This window comes from Oncorhynchus nerka, linkage group LG23, assembly GCF_034236695.1.
Source record: "Oncorhynchus nerka isolate Pitt River linkage group LG23, Oner_Uvic_2.0, whole genome shotgun sequence".
Taxonomy (NCBI): domain Eukaryota; kingdom Metazoa; phylum Chordata; class Actinopteri; order Salmoniformes; family Salmonidae; genus Oncorhynchus; species Oncorhynchus nerka.
In genome coordinates this window covers 19,600,853-19,618,894 of record NC_088418.1, presented here as the reverse complement: position 1 = coordinate 19,618,894, position 18,042 = coordinate 19,600,853, and the positions used below count along the sequence as shown (strand labels likewise).

Genomic DNA, 18,042 nt, shown 5'->3' with positions numbered 1-18,042 from the left:
GGGGAAAATAGGCCTAGCTAAATGAGATTGCAGCAGTGTGATTCACATAAATACGGTTTGTAGATATGTGACCGACCAGCTCGATTCGGTCTTATGTAGCAACGATTTAAATTGTATTTTTTAAATTTTGATAAAAGTAGAGACTCAGAGCTAGAAAATGGTATATCAGATACTACAGTTGAGGAACAATGGGAAAGTAATTCTGCCTTGAATGTTGATAAACGTGTAACTTCGATTTTGAGAAAATGGACCTTAAATGTTTGGTACCTACTGGAGAGCTCTTCTTTGTCTACACCCATTCAGCATCGTTCACACCCTCTTAAGCTCGAGCCCCACCCATCTCTTTAAGGATTCACATGAGGCTATGTATTAAACAAAAAAAGATGTCAAGACTAAAGGCTGGCTTATACTATGGGTGTGTTCATAAATTTAATCTGGAGTGCCGGAATGTGCTCTGGGCGTTCGTAAACTCAGAGTGTTGTCAGACTGTCCGTTTCTAAATTCAGAGCATTGTCAGTCTGTCCGTTCGTAAATTCAGAGCATTGTCAGACTGTCCGTTTCTAAATTCAGAGCATTGTCAGACTGTCCGTAAACTCAGAGCATTGTCAGTCTGTCCGTTTCTAAATTCAGAGCGTTGTCAGACTGTCCGTTTGTAAATTCAGAGCGTTGTCAGACTGTCCGTTCGTAAATTCAGAGCGTTGTCAGACTGTCCGTTCGTAAATTCAGAGCATTGTCAGACTGTCCGTTCGTAAACTCAGAGTGTTGTCAGACTGTCCGTTTCTAAATTCAGAGCGTTGTCAGACTGTCCGTTCGTAAACTCAGAGCATTGTCAGTCTGTCCGTTTCTAAATTCAGAGCATTGTCAGACTGTCCGTTTCTAAATTCAGAGCGTTGTCAGACTGTCCGTTCGTAAATTCAGAGCGTTGTCAGACTGTCCGTTCGTAAATTCAGAGCGTTGTCAGACTGTCCGTTTCTAAATTCAGAGCATTGTCAGACTGTCCGTTCGTAAATTCAGAGCGTTGTCAGACTGTCCGTTTTGAGTGGACCTTAAATTCAGAGCGTTGTCAGTCTGTCCGTTTCTAAATTCAGAGCATTGTCAGACTGTCCGTTCGTAAATTCAGAGCGTTGTCAGACTGTCCGTTCGTAAATTCAGAGCGTTGTCAGTCTGTCCGTTTCTAAATTCAGAGCATTGTCAGACTGTCTGTTTCTAAATTCAGAGCATTGTCAGACTGTCCGTTCGTAAATTCAGAGCATTGTCAGACTGTCCGTTCGTAAACTCAGAGCATTGTCAGACTGTCCGTTCGTAAACTCAGAGCATTGTCAGACTGTCCGTTCGTAAATTCAGAGCGTTGTCAGACTGTCCGTTCGTAAACTCAGAGTGTTGTCAGACTGTCCGTTTCTAAATTCAGAGCATTGTCAGTCTGTCCGTTCGTAAATTCAGAGCATTGTCAGACTGTCCGTTTCTAAATTCAGAGCATTGTCAGACTGTCCGTAAACTCAGAGCATTGTCAGTCTGTCCGTTTCTAAATTCAGAGCGTTGTCAGACTGTCCGTTTGTAAATTCAGAGCGTTGTCAGACTGTCCGTTCGTAAATTCAGAGCGTTGTCAGACTGTCCGTTCGTAAATTCAGAGCGTTGTCAGACTGTCCGTTCGTAAACTCAGAACTGTCCGTTTCTAAATTCAGAGCATTGTCAGACTGTCCGTTTCTAAATTCAGAGCGTTGTCAGACTGTCCGTTCGTAAATTCAGAGCGTTGTCAGTCTGTCCGTTTCTAAATTCAGAGCATTGTCAGACTGTCCGTTTCAGAAATTCAGAGCGTTGTCAGACTGTCCGTTCGTAAATTCAGAGCGTTGTCAGTCTGTCCGTTTCTAAATTCAGAGCATTGTCAGACTGTCCGTTTCTAAATTCAGAGCGTTGTCAGACTGTCCGTTTCTAAATTCAGAGCGTTGTCAGACTGTCCGTTCGTAAACTCAGAGCGTTGTCAGACTATCCATTCGTAAATTCAGAGCGTTGTCAGACTGTCCGTTCGTAAACTCAGAGCATTGTCAGACTGTCCGTTCGTAAATTCAGAGCGTTGTCAGACTGTCCGTTCGTAAACTCAGAGTGTTGTCAGACTGTCCGTTTCTAAATTCAGATCATTGTCAGTCTGTCCGTTCGTAAATTCAGAGCATTGTCAGACTGTCCGTTTCTAAATTCAGAGCATTGTCAGACTGTCCGTAAACTCAGAGCATTGTCAGTCTGTCCGTTTCTAAATTCAGAGCGTTGTCAGACTGTCCGTTTGTAAATTCAGAGCGTTGTCAGACTGTCCGTTCGTAAATTCAGAGCGTTGTCAGACTGTCCGTTCGTAAATTCAGAGCGTTGTCAGACTGTCCGTTCGTAAACTCAGAGCGTTGTCAGACTGTCCGTTTCTAAATTCAGAGCATTGTCAGACTGTCCGTTCGTAAATTCAGAGCGTTGTCAGACTGTCCGTTCGTAAATTCAGAGCGTTGTCAGTCTGTCCGTTTCTAAATTCAGAGCATTGTCAGACTGTCCGTTCGTAAATTCAGAGCGTTGTCAGACTGTCCGTTCGTAAATTCAGAGCGTTGTCAGTCTGTCCGTTTCTAAATTCAGAGCATTGTCAGACTGTCCGTTTCTAAATTCAGAGCGTTGTCAGACTGTCCGTTTCTAAATTCAGAGCGTTGTCAGACTGTCCGTTCGTAAACTCAGAGCGTTGTCAGACTATCCATTCGTAAATTCAGAGCGTTGTCAGACTGTCCGTTCGTAAACTCAGAGCATTGTCAGACTGTCCGTTCGTAAATTCAGAGCGTTGTCAGACTGTCCGTTCGTAAACTCAGAGTGTTGTCAGACTGTCCGTTTCTAAATTCAGATCATTGTCAGTCTGTCCGTTCGTAAATTCAGAGCATTGTCAGACTGTCCGTTTCTAAATTCAGAGCATTGTCAGACTGTCCGTAAACTCAGAGCATTGTCAGTCTGTCCGTTTCTAAATTCAGAGCATTGTCAGACTGTCCGTTTCTAAATTCAGAGCATTGTCAGACTGTCCGTTCGTAAATTCAGAGCATTGTCAGACTGTCCGTTCGTAAACTCAGAGCGTTGTCAGACTATCCGTTCGTAAATTCAGAGCGTTGTCAGACTGTCCGTTCGTAAACTCAGAGCATTGTCAGACTGTCCGTTCGTAAATTCAGAGCGTTGTCAGACTGTCCGTTCGTAAACTCAGAGTGTTGTCAGACTGTCCGTTCGTAAATTCAGAGCGTTGTCAGTCTGTCCGTTTCTAAATTCAGAGCGTTGTCAGTCTGTCCGTTTCTAAATTCAGAGCGTTGTCATACTGTCCGTTCGTAAATTCAGAGCATTGTCAGACTGTCCGTTTCTAAATTCAGAGCGTTGTCAGACTGTCCGTTCGTAAATTCAGAGCATTGTCAGACTGTCCGTTTCTAAATTCAGAGCATTGTCAGACTGTCCGTTCGTAAATTCAGAGCGTTGTCATACTGTCCGTTCTTAAATTCAGAGCGTTGTCAGACTGTCCGTTCGTAAAGTAGGGTTGATCCGAGCATTCTAACTTAACAACAGCAGTTAAGCACCCAAGCTAATTGGCTAACGTTGGCTAGCTTGCTAGCTACCTCCAGACAACATCTCACTCTGACCATTTTACTCGCCCTGGCAGAGCTGGTTAGGCTGTTTTTGTGTTATCCAGAGAGTTGGTGACTGCAACTGTGCTGCTGGCAAAAATGTAATTACGCTTTTTTGCCAATGTTTACTGACACCGTCCATATTCAACAGGTGTTGAGCGTTCATAAATTCATCAGTTATTCTGCGCTCTGGCACACTCAGACGAGACTGCTCTGAAATCAACGTAGATAGTGAATTTACCAGCTACGTCTATCAACAGTTTTCGCAGGGACATCATAAAACATTCTATTGAAATAGTTACTTGCATAGTGGAATCTTTTGTTTAGACATGTAGCTAGCTAACTAAACAATGAACCATAATCCCAACTCATAACATTACTACCCTGCATGAATCTGCAGGTAGTTAACCAACCAGGTTCAATGTTAGATAGCTAACATTAGGCTATAATTAGCAATGCAACTGTCTCTGAGATACAAATAATATTACTACACAAATCATACATGTAACATTAGCTATCTAGCCAGTCAGCTAACGTTAGTTAGTTAGCTAGCTAACAGTACACTTTAACTTGAAATGAAAATGACTTTCTGAAAAAATAATTGAAACATATAATATCTGAAAATGTAGCTAAATGGATAGATGCTTTTCTCTCTCTGTCATGGATGCCATGGTTGCCCTTAGATTGAAGATGTAATCCGTACAGGTGTTTTATACAACAGCCTTCTGTGTGTTCTCTTTTCGACTCTGTCTGCATATTTGCAATCAAATGCCAGAATTTTCTCCATCTCCTTAGCTACCATACTATAATTCCACTGATTTCAAAACTTGGTCCTCCAGAAAGTGGAGAGCAACACTTATGCAGTTCTACTACGTGATATCTTTCAAAAAAGCCACGTTAGAAAGGATTACCTACACATTACCTACACATAGCTCATAATATAGATAGAAGCGTTCTACATGGCAGACCAATCCGAACTCTGAACTCATCTCTCAGCATGTCCAACCCCTCATTATCTCAGCCAATCATGGCTAGCAGGATATTTGCTGACTTTTTCCATGGCTAAACCAACTAGGCTCGTAATTTAACCATTTTATTTGTATTTACAGATGGCGTACAAGTTTGTTATTAAAGCACATGAAAGATCACATGTTCCAGAAGGCATTACTGCCCAAAAAAACATTTTGATTTAAAAAAAAAAGAGTTTATGTTCAACTGGCGGTCCTGTGAAGTATTGATGCGCGACATATGCCTAGTTTCCTGAAACAAGTCACATATCAATAACAAGTGATATCTGTATCTCCCAGCCCGTAGGCTTAACTCCTTAACTCCAAGCGTGGATAATCTTTGGATGCCGACAGCAGTCGCACCATTGGAAGACATAGCTTGGACTGTAGCCTACAAAAGCTTATTCATCAGATGCATTTGGTGATTTGTCATAGTGGTCTCTGACTTGTGGTCAGTCTCGCTCAGGCGGAACGAACTTCAACTCGTGCTTTTTTTCAATGCTGATTTGAATGTCATTGAGAAAACAGAAAAGGTGTCAAATATTTTTTTTTTCTCAAACATCCTTACTTAATTTAAAAGTAATCCTAGAAGTAGTCATCTAGTTTTTCAAAAGTATCTATAATCCGATTAGAATATTTTAGTTGTTAATGTAACAGATTTTATTTGTTACAATACAGATTACAAGTAATCCTGTTACTCCCCAACCCTGCCCGTGTGTGTGTGTATTTGTATGTGTGTATACATTATGCAGTCACGTGTGTGTGTGTGTGTGTGTGTGTGTGTGTGTGTGTGTGTGTGTGTTGGGAGAAGCATGTGAAGCTAGGCTTGTGAGGCTCCTTCCCAGAAACATAATTCTCTAAAGAGGGACATCTCCAGATGTGTGGAATACTGAGACTAATTGCGAAACCCTCTCTAGGAGGCTGGTCCTCCTAGCATTCCTCTGTATGTGGAATCAATGTCAAAATACTACAGGGGAGATAGAGTGTGAGACTCCCAATGGACTGTTTGTGTGACATATCTGCTGGGAATATGAATGTATGGGTTTCTGAATGGACTCAGAGGAAATGACCTACGTACAGTGTGGCAAAATGGCATAGAAACACCTCATAAATTCCCTGAACTTCATCATAAATACAACCCTCAAATGCCAATGTCTGATAGCTCTACATATTGCTTGTTAAGGATGCAGGGAGGTTGGGATAGTGTTCTTCTGCATTGGCACATCTCTCTTCCTTGGGTTGGCATTAGTACAAACACCAAGCCACTTATCCCTAACGAGCAGAGCCCCTACCAACCGCCAATCAAAGGCGTGAAAGCACTGGCACAGGCTGATCGTGTAATTATGTGGGCCCACTAGCTAAATGGCTAATAACTGTTTGCAGGAGTTAGTGCCCAGGCAGAGCTGTTAAGACCAGGGTTTGGAGACAGACAACTCTCTCTCATTCTTTCTCTCCCCACATGGTCTGTCATTACCTAAACTGATTCCAGTGGTGTAAAGTACTTAAGTAAAAAATACTTTGAAGTACTACTTTAAGTTGTTTTTTTGGGTATCTGTACTTTACTTTACTATTTATATACAGTGCCAGTCAAAAGTTTGCACACACCCACTCAAGAGTTTTTTTTTGTTTTTTTTACTATTACATTGTGGAATAATAGTGAAGACATCATAACTATGAAATAACACATATGGAATCATGTAGTAACCAAAAAAGTGTTCAACAAATGACAAATCATATTTAATATTTTTGATTCTTTGAAGTAGCCACCCTTTGCCTTGATGTCAGCTTTGCTGGGGGTGCTTTGCTGTTGACACTGTCTGTGATTTATTTAGAATTCAAGGCACACTTAACCAGCATGGCTACCAGAGCATTCTGCAGCAATACGCCATCCCATCTGGTTTGCGCTTAGTGAGACTATCATGTGTTTTCCAACAGGACAAGTCTGTTGGGAAAGCATTCCAGGTGAAGCTGGTTGAGAGAATGCCAAGAGTGTGCTAGCTGTCATCAAAGCAATCGGTACTTTGAAGAATTTATATTTTGATTTGTTTAACACTTTCTTGGTTACTACATGATTTATTTCATGTGTTATGTGTTACTTCATAGTTTTGATGTCTTCACTGTTATTCTACAATGTAGAAAATTGTTTTAAAAATCTGAGTTGTAAAGAAAAAGACCTCAGACTGGCCAATAAAAAGAAAAGATTAAGATGGGTAAAAGAACACAGACACTGGACAAAGGAACTCTGCCTAGAAGGACTGCATTCCGGAGTCGCCTCGTCACTGTTGATGTTGAGACTGGTGTTTTGCGGGTACTATTTAAGGAAGCTGCTAGTTGAGGACTTGTGAGGCGTCTGTTTGTCAAACTAGACACTCTAATGTACTTGTCCTCTTGCTCAGTTGTACACCGGGGCCTCCCACTCCTCTTTCTCTTCTGATTAATGCCTGTTTACGCTGCTCTGTGAAGGGGGTAGTACACATCGTTGTACAAGATCTTCAGTTTCTTGGCAATTTCTCGCATGGAATAGCCTTCATTTCTCAGAACAAGAATAGACTGAGGAGTTTCAGAAGAAAGTTCTTTGTTTCTAGCCATTTTGAGCCTGTAATCGAACCCATAAATGCTGATGCTCCAGATACTCAACTAGTCTAAAGAAGGCCAGTTTTATTGCTTCTTTAATCAGATCAACAGTTTTCAGCTGTGCTAACATCATTGCAAATGTTTTTTCTAATAATCAATTAGCCTTTTAAAATGATAAACTTGGATTAGCTAACACAACGTGCCATTGGAACACAGGAGTGATGGTTGCTGATAATGGGCCTAGGTAGATATTCCATTAAAAATCAGCCGTTTCCAGCTAGTCATTTACAACATTAACTATGTCTACACTGTATTTCTGATCAATTTGATGTTATTTAATGGACCAAAAAAATTATATTTTCTTTCAAAAACAAGGACATTTCTAAGTGACCCCAAACTTTTGAAAGGTAGTGTATATATAGATTGTTCTACTCAAGCATGACAATTGGGTACTTTTTCCACCACTACCAGATGCCATGCAGTATTTCATAAGAGACAGGAGATGAGAGGCCCAATGGTGTGTGTGTGTGTGTGTGTGTGTGTGTGTCTACATGAACATGTCACTTTGAGAACACACGTAGAGGTGTGTGCATAAACAAAAGAGAGGATGGGAAAGTTAGTGAGGATGTTAAGTTTGACATTTAACCATCATAACTCATCCTGATTTGAAAGAGGGAAAATGTCGTGGAAGGATAATAGAGCAGAGCAGGATTAGAGAGAGAGAGAGAGGTGGAATAATTATCCATTGAAAATGCTGTTTAGTACGGTATTCGTCTCAATCACTCCTTATAAGAGAGTCCACACTGCTGTAAGGGTTAAGTGTATGCTGTGCTCTCTGTGGTGTCTGAAGCTGGGTGATGTGGACCCTGTACCTGGCCAATCTGCTGTTGGCTGACTGAGCAGCGCTGGGCTGAACAGCGGGGCTGCTATTGTTGGAGCAGTGTAGTGGATGCCTGGAGTACTGGAGGAGTGGGCCAGAGAAGTGCAGGCAGGTGCACAGATAGGGCTCTACCTGTGCAGAGCACATTCCCCTTTGCCCTTCCAGTCTCCAAAGTGCCCTTTGGTATAATATCAGCAAAAATTGTATACTTTTTTGTCGTTGTTTTTCTGAACTCACTGCCCGCAAGTCGTCGTTAAATTCTCATCTATGCTCAGGCGAGCGTATCCAAATTAGTAACCAGAAAGGATTTGTTTCATTTCCTCCAGTTTTGCATGGCAAAAACAGAACAGGCCTACATTTATCATCCATAGGACATTCGCCAAAAATAAGGTCTGTGGTCAACACAGGCTTAGGAGATCTTATATTTTTTGTTATACGAGACCATCTTCATCAGCTAACATCACTTTTTGTGAATTTTGAAGAATTTATGTAATTAAAAAAAGCCCATAAATCAAATCTAATGTATTTATATAGCCCTTCTTACATCAGCTGATACATCAAAGTGCTGTACAGAAACCCAGCCTAAAACCCCAAACAGCAAGCAATGCAGGTGTAGAAGCACGGTGGCTAGGAAAAACTCCCTAGAAAGGCCAAAACCTAGAAAGAAACCTAGAGAGGAACCAGGCTATGAGGGGTGGCCAGTCCTCTTCTGGCTGTGCCGGGTGGAGATTATAACAGAACATCGCCAAGATGTTCAAATGTTCATAAATGACCAGCATGGTCAAATAATAATAATCACAGTAGTTGTCGAGGCTGCAACAAGTCAGCACCTCGGGAGTAAATGTCAGTTGGCTTTTCATAGCCGATCATTGAGAGTATCTCTACCGCTCCTGCTGTCTCTAGAGAGTTGAAAACAGCAGGTCTGAGACAGGTAGCACGTCCGGTGAACAGGTCAGGGTTCCATGGCCGCAGGCAGAACAGTTGAAACTGGAGCAGCAGCACGGCCAGGTGGACTGGGGACAGCAAGGAGTCATCATGCCAGGTAGTCCTGAGGCATGGTCATAGGGCTCAGGTCCTCCGAGAGAGAGAGAGAAAGAGAGAATTAGAGAGAGCATACTTAAAATCACACAGGACACTGGATAAGACAAGATAAATACTCCAGATTTAACAGACTGACCCTAGCCCCCCAACACATAAACTACTGCAGCATAAATACTGGAGGCTGAGACAGGAGGAGTCAGGAGACACTGTGGCCACATCCGATGATACCCCCGGACAGGGCCAAACAGGATGGATATAACCCTACCCACTTTGCCAAAGCACAGCCCCCACACCACTAGAGGGATATCTTCAACCACCAACTTACCATCCTGAGACAAGGCCGAGTATAGCCCACAAAGATCTCCGCCACGGCACAACCCAAGGGGGGGCGTCAACCCATAAAGCACATTAAGGCTTCATAATGAATAAAGGTCATGTTTACTGACTGGTATTATATCTTAGAACGTCTCCTAAGCCTGTGTTAACCTCGGACCTATTCTTTCACGATTCATTTTTCCAATAGAGACGGCTGAACGAACCAGATTTTTAGGACTACAAGCCGGCGAGCTCTATGACCGGCTAAATTAGCACAGCTAAGGTGCGAGCGCGTGAACACGTGCATGTGCGTGCGCGGGGGCTCACAAGTTTTGTACAACTCCTTTTTAGAGTGTCTCAGGTCCAAAGTTTTTTTGAAAACCACAGGGATACATGATAGTGGCAACAAATGGAGTTGGGTTGGATATAGTCATGGTAGGTTAAAGTACAGTGTATTTCGTACCATCTTCTCTTTTGACTGGAATTGTGTTGGTCATTGTTAGTAAATGCAGCATTTATTCAAAATAGTTTTGCTAAGTACTTTACTCATCAGATTGTTCTGATTTCCCTCTTCTTTTAATAATTGCTCAAGAAATCTGTGACGGCGGTTGCAGGAGGGGGTCCTTTTTTGTTGTTGAGCATATGCCCTCCAGAATGTCTGTGCACGGCCCTGGAGCAGTCTACTGGGGCCCTGGAGTACTGGAGGTGTGGGCTGGAGCAGTCTACTGGGGCCCTGGAGTACTGGAGGTATGGGCTGGAGCAGTCTACTGGGGCCCTGGAGTACTGGAGGTGTGGGCTGGAGCAGTGTACTGGGGCCCTGGAATACTGGAGGTATGGGCTGGAGCAGTCTACTGGGGCCCTGGAGTACTGGAGGTATGGGCTGGAGCAGTCTACTGGGGCCCTGGAGTACTGGAGGTGTGGGCTGGAGCAGTGTACTGGGGCCCTGGAGTACTGGAGGTGTGGGCTGGAGCAGTCTACTGGGGCCCTGGAGTACTGGAGTTATGGGCTGGAGCAGTCTACTGGGGCCCTGGAGTACTGGAGGTATGGGCTGGAGCAGTCTACTGGGGCCCTGGAGTACTGGAGGTATGGGCTGGAGCAGTCTACTGGGGCCCTGGAGTACTGGAGGTGTGGGCTGGAGCAGTCTACTGGGACCCTGGAGTACTGGAGGTATGGGCTGGAGCAGTCTACTGGGGCCCTGGAGTACTGGAGGTGTGGGCTGGAGCAGTGTACTGGGGCCCTGGAGTACTGGAGTTATGGGCTGGAGCAGTCTACTGGGGCCCTGGAGTACTGGAGGTATGGGCTGGAGCAGTCTACTGGGGCCCTGGAGTACAGGAGGTGTGGGCTGGAGCAGTGTACTGGGGCCCTGGAGTACTGGAGGTATGGGCTGGAGCAGTCTACTGGGGCCCTGGAGTACTGGAGGTATGGGCTGGAGCAGTCTACTGGGGCCCTGGAGTACTGGAGGTGTGAGCTGGAGCAGTCCACTGGGGCCCTGGAGTACTGGAGGTATGGGCTGGAGCAGTCTACTGGGGCCCTGGAGTACTGGAGGTGTGGGCTGGAGCAGTCTACTGGGGCCCTGGAGTACTGGAGGTGTGGGCTGGAGCAGTCTACTGGGGCCCTGGAGTACTGGAGGTGTGGGCTGGAGCAGTGTACTGGGGCCCTGGAGTACTGAAGGTGTGGGCTGGAGCAGTGTACTGGGGCCCTGGAGTACTGGAGGTGTGGGCTGGAGCAGTGTACTGGGGCCCTGGAGTACTGGAGGTGTGGCTGGAGCAGTGTACTGGGGCCCTGGAGTACTGGAGGTTTGGGCTGGAGCACTGTACTGGGGCCCTGGAGCACTGGAGGTGTGGGCTGGAGCAGTGTACTGGGTCCTGGAGTACTGGAGGTGTGGGCTGGAGCAGTCTACTTGGGCCCTAGAGTACTGGAGGTGTGGGCTGGAGCAGTGTACTGGGTCCTGGAGTACTGGAGGTGTGAGCTGGAGCAGTGTACTGGGTCTGGGCTGGGAGTTGTATAGTCAGCCAGCATGTCTGCCTCTAATCAGGAGCAATGACAAGGCCCTGCTCGGAACCTAGCAGCGAACTGCCATAGAGGTTTATACTGTAACAATGCAGAGAGAGAGAGAGAAAGAGAGAGAGAGAGAGCCTGAGCTCAACACACATTCAGTATACAGTAGGTTCACACCATAACAGAGAGAGAGAGAATGGCCTGATATGCACCCAGCAAACACATTCCTGTACTCAGTTTTAGCCAAAGGCTTGTTAATCTCATTTCCAGGTTGAAGAATTTACAAACTAGCAGCCCATTTTCTTATCCAGTTGTACGCTCTGTTTCAGTTTCAGTTTGGCCTTAGTTCCGTATCGGCAGGGGAAGGAGGATTGTCGGGAAAATGTGTTCATTGGCAAATGTATCAAACTTGAGTCCATATTTCCTATATTGGTTGCAGTGGACAACAAATGGGGAGCAGTGTTTCATGTGAGCAAAACTAGGAAGTGGTTTGGATAGGGTGCTTGGCTCGTTGACATGGTTACAGTAATCTGAGCGTATGACGTCTGTAGTGTAGTGTAGACTTCAGTCTGTGGAGAGACAGTGCTGGCCTGGACAAATATGATTAGGCCTTGTTACGGTTTACCTCACTAGTACTGCCCAGTCTAACTTAGTCTAGCCCAATGAACATGAACACAGGAGCACAGCCAATAGCAGGGCAGAAATCTGATTTTATCAGGAAGCTGCGTGAACCAGGGTGTACATCTCACATGACACACATGACTGCTTTAACAAAGAAAATGGAATATGGACCTAGCCATGGCTGGAGCTGGGCTAGTCCAGGGGGTTGGCTTAGAGTTAGGGCCAGTGAGGTAGGGCCTGTGGGGTTAGGGCCAATGGGGTAGGGCCAGTGAGGTAGGACCTGTGGGGTTAGGGCCAGTGAGGTAGGGCCTGTGGGGTTAGGCCCAGTGAGGTAGGGCCTGTGGGGTTAGGCCCAGTGAGGTAGGACCTGTGGGGTTAGGCCCAGTGAGGTAGGGTCTGTGGGAGTGAGATAGGGCCTGTGGGGTTATGGGCCAGTGGGGTTATGGGCCTGTGGGGTTATGGGCCTGTGGGGTAAGGGCCAGTGGGGTTATGAGCCAGTGGGGTTATGGGCCAGTGGGGTTATGGGCCAGTGGGGTTATGGGCCAGGGGGTTATGGGCCAGGGGGTTATGGGCCAGGGGGTTATGGGCCAGGGGGTTATGGGCCAGTGGGGTAAGGGCCAGTGGGGTTATGGGCCAGTGGGGTTATGGGCCAGTGGGGTTATGGGCCAGTGGGGTTAGGGCCAGTGGGGTTATGGGCCAGTGGGGTTATGGGCCAGTGGGGTTATGGGCCAGTGGGGTTATGGGCCAGTGGGGTTAGGGCCAGTGGGGTTATGGGCCAGTGGGGTTATGGGCCAGTGGGGTTATGGGCCAGTGGGGTTAGGGCCAGTGGGGTTATGGGCCAGTGGGGTTAGGGCCAGTGGGGGTGTGGAGTACTGCTCCTAGAAGGCTCAGTGACCACGCCCTGGTCTGTGTGAATGTTTTCTACCTTTTTAAGATGATATTGATGAGGGCTATATGCTACTGCACTCTCTGTTAAATCATTCTGACCCTAACTTTGCATCTCAGGGGTAGGATCATGTTACAGGGATAGTTATCTAATAGTTGGTTGCACCAGATGTTTTATGTAATACCCTCTCTACCCATGAGAGAGAAATGAACATCCCTCCCCAAAAAATAAAGTACAAAACAGGCTGTGTTTTTAGTTAGTTGGTTTGTTGTGATTGGCTGTGGCGGGGGTGGCTGGGGTGGGGGTGCGGTCTGAGACGCTCTCTCCTTGGGTTTACTCTTATTGGTGGTGGTTGCTAGGACGGCAAGCTGCCCTCCAGAGCCATCAGCCTGGTGAGTGATTCAATATATCCCAAATGGGCACCCTATCCCCTACATAGTGCCCTGCGTTTGACCAGGGCTCACAGGAATCTCGTCAAGAGTAGGGCACTATATAGGGAATAGGGTTCTATTTGAGGCGCAACCAGTGTGTCCCGAGGGAGCAATGATCTTCAGTGTATATAAATACAGTGCAGTACAGGACACTCCGTACACACAGGGAGGGAAAGGGAGGGAGCAGGGAGCTGCGGTTCTGGTCGGACTGACACTGACTCGCCGTTGTCGTAGTACGCTTGCCTCCTGATGGGAATGAGTCAGCATGGCAGATTTAACCATAGAAATGAATACAGAGCTCAATGGATTGGATTGGCACCATTGGGTGTTGTACAAGATAGGGCCAGAAGGCTTGCTGCTGACATTTCTGTGACTGGACGCTCGTTGAGGCACTGTTCTAAAGGGGTCAAGGGTGAAATCTCTGCCTAAATTCAGGCTGTTGTTTTGTAACTCTCTACAGACCATTCCTGGGGAGTATGTAGAGTTGTCTTAGAACATTTAACAGCGTGATAAATAACTCTGTTTGTCCCTGTTTTTACCCCTGGGCTGTTATCCATTAGCATATTTCTCAACCAGGCAAACTCCTGGACTGAATAGCTTTGCAGGGGGTTCTTCGAGTGAAGTGCTCTCTCACTTTCTCGTTTTCTTGGAAACGCTGTATTGGTTGTCAGGGCAACTGGTTAGCACTGCTGAAAGCCATTGGATGATTCTGTTTTGTTTTCGGATGGGGAGAGGGCACAATGGGATCAACAGAGTGAAGGTAGACTCTTTCGACCTTCACTCTGCTTTTTCGACGGTAAACCAAATGAACAACTTTGTAATTAAACATGATCATTTTCTCACGCTCTGGATATTGCTAAATCATGATGTCGTCATCCACACAATAGGCCACAGTTATAGTACAATAACAAATACAAACCACATGCTCATACTTTTTGATTCTCAGAAAAAGGCATGCGAAACGAGTGACAATGCCCGAAGATTAGGACATTTCTAATCAAGGATAATTTCTCTTTTCTATCTCTCAGGTGCGTAACAAATGCCTTGGCGAGTCAGAATGCCTGGAGCAAATGAAACAACAGGGAATTCCGGTAAGGAACCGGTAGAATGTCAAACTGATTCACACAATGGTCACCCTTTGGTTCACACAATGAATCCTCAAACTTACATGATGACGTAGTTAACCATGGATTTAATCCATTGTGTTCATGGCACGTAATCCATTGATCATCATGGCACATCCTTTAGCACTTCACATATTTGTAGAACAATCAATCAAAGATACCTAAAGTACCACATAATCCGATAAACATTTGACCTCCTTTTAGAAGGTGACATATTGCTTTAATGTAATTAGTTATAGAGATATCCTTTCAAATGAGGTGCTGGTCTTGAGTGCTCTGAGTTTAACATTAGAGACGACACAGGCTCTGATTCTCCTTCCTTTCAATGACATTTACTGGCCAAGACCTGACACCCTACAGTAATTCTCTCTGTTTCTCTCTCTCTGTTTCTCTCTCTCTGTTTCTCTCGCTCTCTCCCCTGCTCTACTGACATTTTTTTTTTTTTTTACCTTTATTTAACCAGGCAAGTCAGTTAAGAACAAATTCTTATTTTCAATGACTAGGAACAGTGGGTTAACTGCCTGTTCAGGGCAGAACGACAGATTTGTACCTTGTCAGCTCGGGGATTTGAACTTGCAACCTTTCGGTTCCTAGTCCAACGCTCTAACCACTAGGCTACCCTGCCGCCACATACCAGACCTAGCTCATGAAAAGGTCCTGGCCCTGTGGCTAACATGGAGGTTTTAGATCTGTTCTGTTGTGTTCTATGATGGGATGGAAATATGCCCTCCAGTTGGGCCCCATGTGCTCCTGCATATCTACACAACACTCAGCGAATCTGTTTTCTCACTCTCACACACTCTCTGTATTTCTCTCTTTCTCTTGGTGTGAAGACAGGTGCCGAACGCTGACAACATCCTTCTATATGGGGTAAATTCTATTTTACTCTTTGAAGGTGTGTGCAGAGTGCTCAAGGGAAGAAATATGAACAAGGGATGAGTTGAAGGAGAAGTGCTCAGGGGAAAAGAGATGAACAAGGGAGGAGTAGTGAAAGGAGGAGTGCTCAGGGGAAGAGAGATGAACAAGGGAGGAGTAGTGAAAGGAGGAGTGCTCAGGGGAAGAGAGATGAACAAGGGAGGAGTAGTGAAAGGAGGAGTGCTCAGGGGAAGAGAGATGAACAAGGGAGGAGTAGTGAAAGGAGGAGTGCTCAGGGGAAGAGAGATGAACAAGGGAGGAGTAGTGAAAGGAGGAGTGTTCAGGGGAAGAGAGATGAACAAGGGAGGAGTATTGAAAGGAGGAATGCTCAGGGGAAGAGAGATGAACAAGGGAGGAGTAGTGAAAGGAGGAGTGTTCAGGGGAAGAGAGATGAACAAGAGAGGAGTAGTGAAAGGAGGAGTGCTCGGGAGCCTGGTGGTGGATCACTTTTTTATTTTATTCCTCCTTTCACCAGTGCTGGCGGGCGGGCGGGCGCTGACTGGTCTCTAGACACATCTGTTCTCTCCTGCTTCCTCCCTAATCCCTTCTTTCATCTCCCTGGTCACCGCCACCTCCTCGGTGACAAACACTCTGCCATGGTAATGGCAGGAAAACAGGACAGCCGTGAAGTCAATTCGGCCCTGGTGTGTAACGTGTGTGTGCGTGCATGTCTGCGTTTGTGGATGTATGTGTGTTTCATGGTGGAAGAAGAGGAGTTTGGGAGTCTAGCTCTTTGCCTCTCCTGTCTTGCACAAAGAAGTAACTGAGTATTTAAAGAGCTACGGTGATGCTACCTTACTCATCCAAAACAAACGACCGTACTTCAAGTACTGTACGATATACCAGGGACGATTACGTTTCTGTTGGCGGTGAGGTGGCATTAGATTAACTGTGGGATTTTATGCATACATTTAGTGGAACATCCAAACCCACAAATGGTAATGACTTGAAATGGCAAATGAAGGGTAATGACTTGAAATGTCGGAAGGACATCAGACGTGAGTATTTTTGTCGCTTTGCTCACTTCCTCCCTCTCTCTTCTTGATGCAGGACGTGATATGAAGAAATGGTGTGAGGACAAGACCCCCAAGCCTCTCCCTCTACTGAAAGCTGAGTGGGACAGAGAGGGTGTGAAGAAAGACGCCCCCCTCTACCCCTTAGTCCTGAAGAGAGACGAATTAACCAGTTGAAAAAGAGTGACTCACACTCTCCTCTCTGCTCATCCATCCCATCCCTCATTCCATCTGGTTTGTATTTCTTTGGATGTTTCTCCACCTCCAGCCTCTGGGTAGTACCAGCGCCAAGGCCCAGATGGCTGCCGACCCAGCCCCACCACGGAGAGTGTACACTGGGTTGGAAAACGCCTGGGCTTGCCTCTTGGCTGGGGTATGGATGGTGGGGTATGGTTGGGAAGGGAAGGGCGGTCTTGGCTGGTAATGGGACTCCGGCACTGACGCAACATCCGTCGATCATCCATCGCATTCATTGGTAGTTGATACCCTCCGTGCTAAGGGCGAGAACCCAGTCGTGTTGAGGGGTGTTGCGGCGTGGACAGTGAGAGAGGACGCCACAGACTGGCCAGACGTCCCCTAGATCAGTAACTGAGACTGGCATCTCATGGAACTGGTGCGGGCATCAGTACCAGACTGATAAACTGGCATGAGAAACTATTTTAGCATCTAAATAGCATGTCTAAATGTAATGGTTTTCAGCTCCAGAAGTCAGCATGGAGAACCTGATTGGTGCTGTATTGTAGTCTGTTTTTAACAGACAAGAGCCATATGATATCAGGACGACCTACTTTTAGTGACACACTTGTTTTTGAAGCTCAAAGGGAGTACACACTGGTGAAGGAAGTATGGCTTATGTTTGTTTACGTCCAAATGCTTTGGAGAAAGGGTGGTCACATCCTATGGCAGATTATCCTTTCTTTAAGGGAGAGAAGAGAGAGAGAGAGGGAAGGAGAAAGTAAAGAAGCGGTGCCTGAGGGGCAGTCCTTTGTTTCGTTTTGTTTATTCCTCCACGTGTCTAAATAAAAAAGGCCTCGGCGGAACCCTAGTGCCTTGGAGTTCTTTGTTCCCACCGACAGCAACTTTGTGACACTTCCCATGCAGTGTGTTTCTAAGGGGGGTGGGTGGGGGGGTCTATATTCAAAGCCTGCTCTACTGCTGAGAAATAGTCATTGTGGGGGAATCAAGACTTGGGAGCGGGGATTAGAAAGCACTGGGGGCTGAGCAAGGGGGGTTAAGCTTAGTTTGATGGCATTTTTATTGTGTAGTTTGATTAGCATGTCTCCCCCCCCAACACAACACAGCAGGTTTTCTCACACGCCAGTCATGGGGAGAAAAATGACTTCTCTCTTTAGCACTCATATCACTCCCGCTCCATAGCCCTGAATGGAATGGCCCAACAAAAGGTGACATAATTTGTACCCAGGATCATATTGCCCGATCAGGGGCCTCCTTGATGACATCATGACCCAGTCACTTTCAACCCTTCCCTGGGATGCTGGGTTGGCAAGGAAGCGAGTACTTCACTTGAATTAGTCATAGTTTGATGGCCTGTAAAGTTTGATATGGCTGTGCTTGCCATAAACAAGTTTGAGGGTGAGTGACATCTTAGCAAAATCA

At 45.9% G+C, this 18,042-nt stretch overlaps 1 long non-coding RNA gene across 1 annotated transcript in view; it reads left to right on the top strand.

The window, feature by feature from the left end:
- Nucleotides 1-17,465, top strand: part of LOC115106414 (uncharacterized) — an 81,313-nt gene extending 63,848 nt beyond the window's left edge. The window contains exons 2-3 of the long non-coding RNA XR_003860039.2: nt 14,402-14,464; nt 16,463-17,465. This is a non-coding gene — a long non-coding RNA (uncharacterized LOC115106414). The remainder of the gene's footprint in view (nt 1-14,401; nt 14,465-16,462) is intronic.
- Nucleotides 17,466-18,042: the final 577 nt, after the last annotated feature.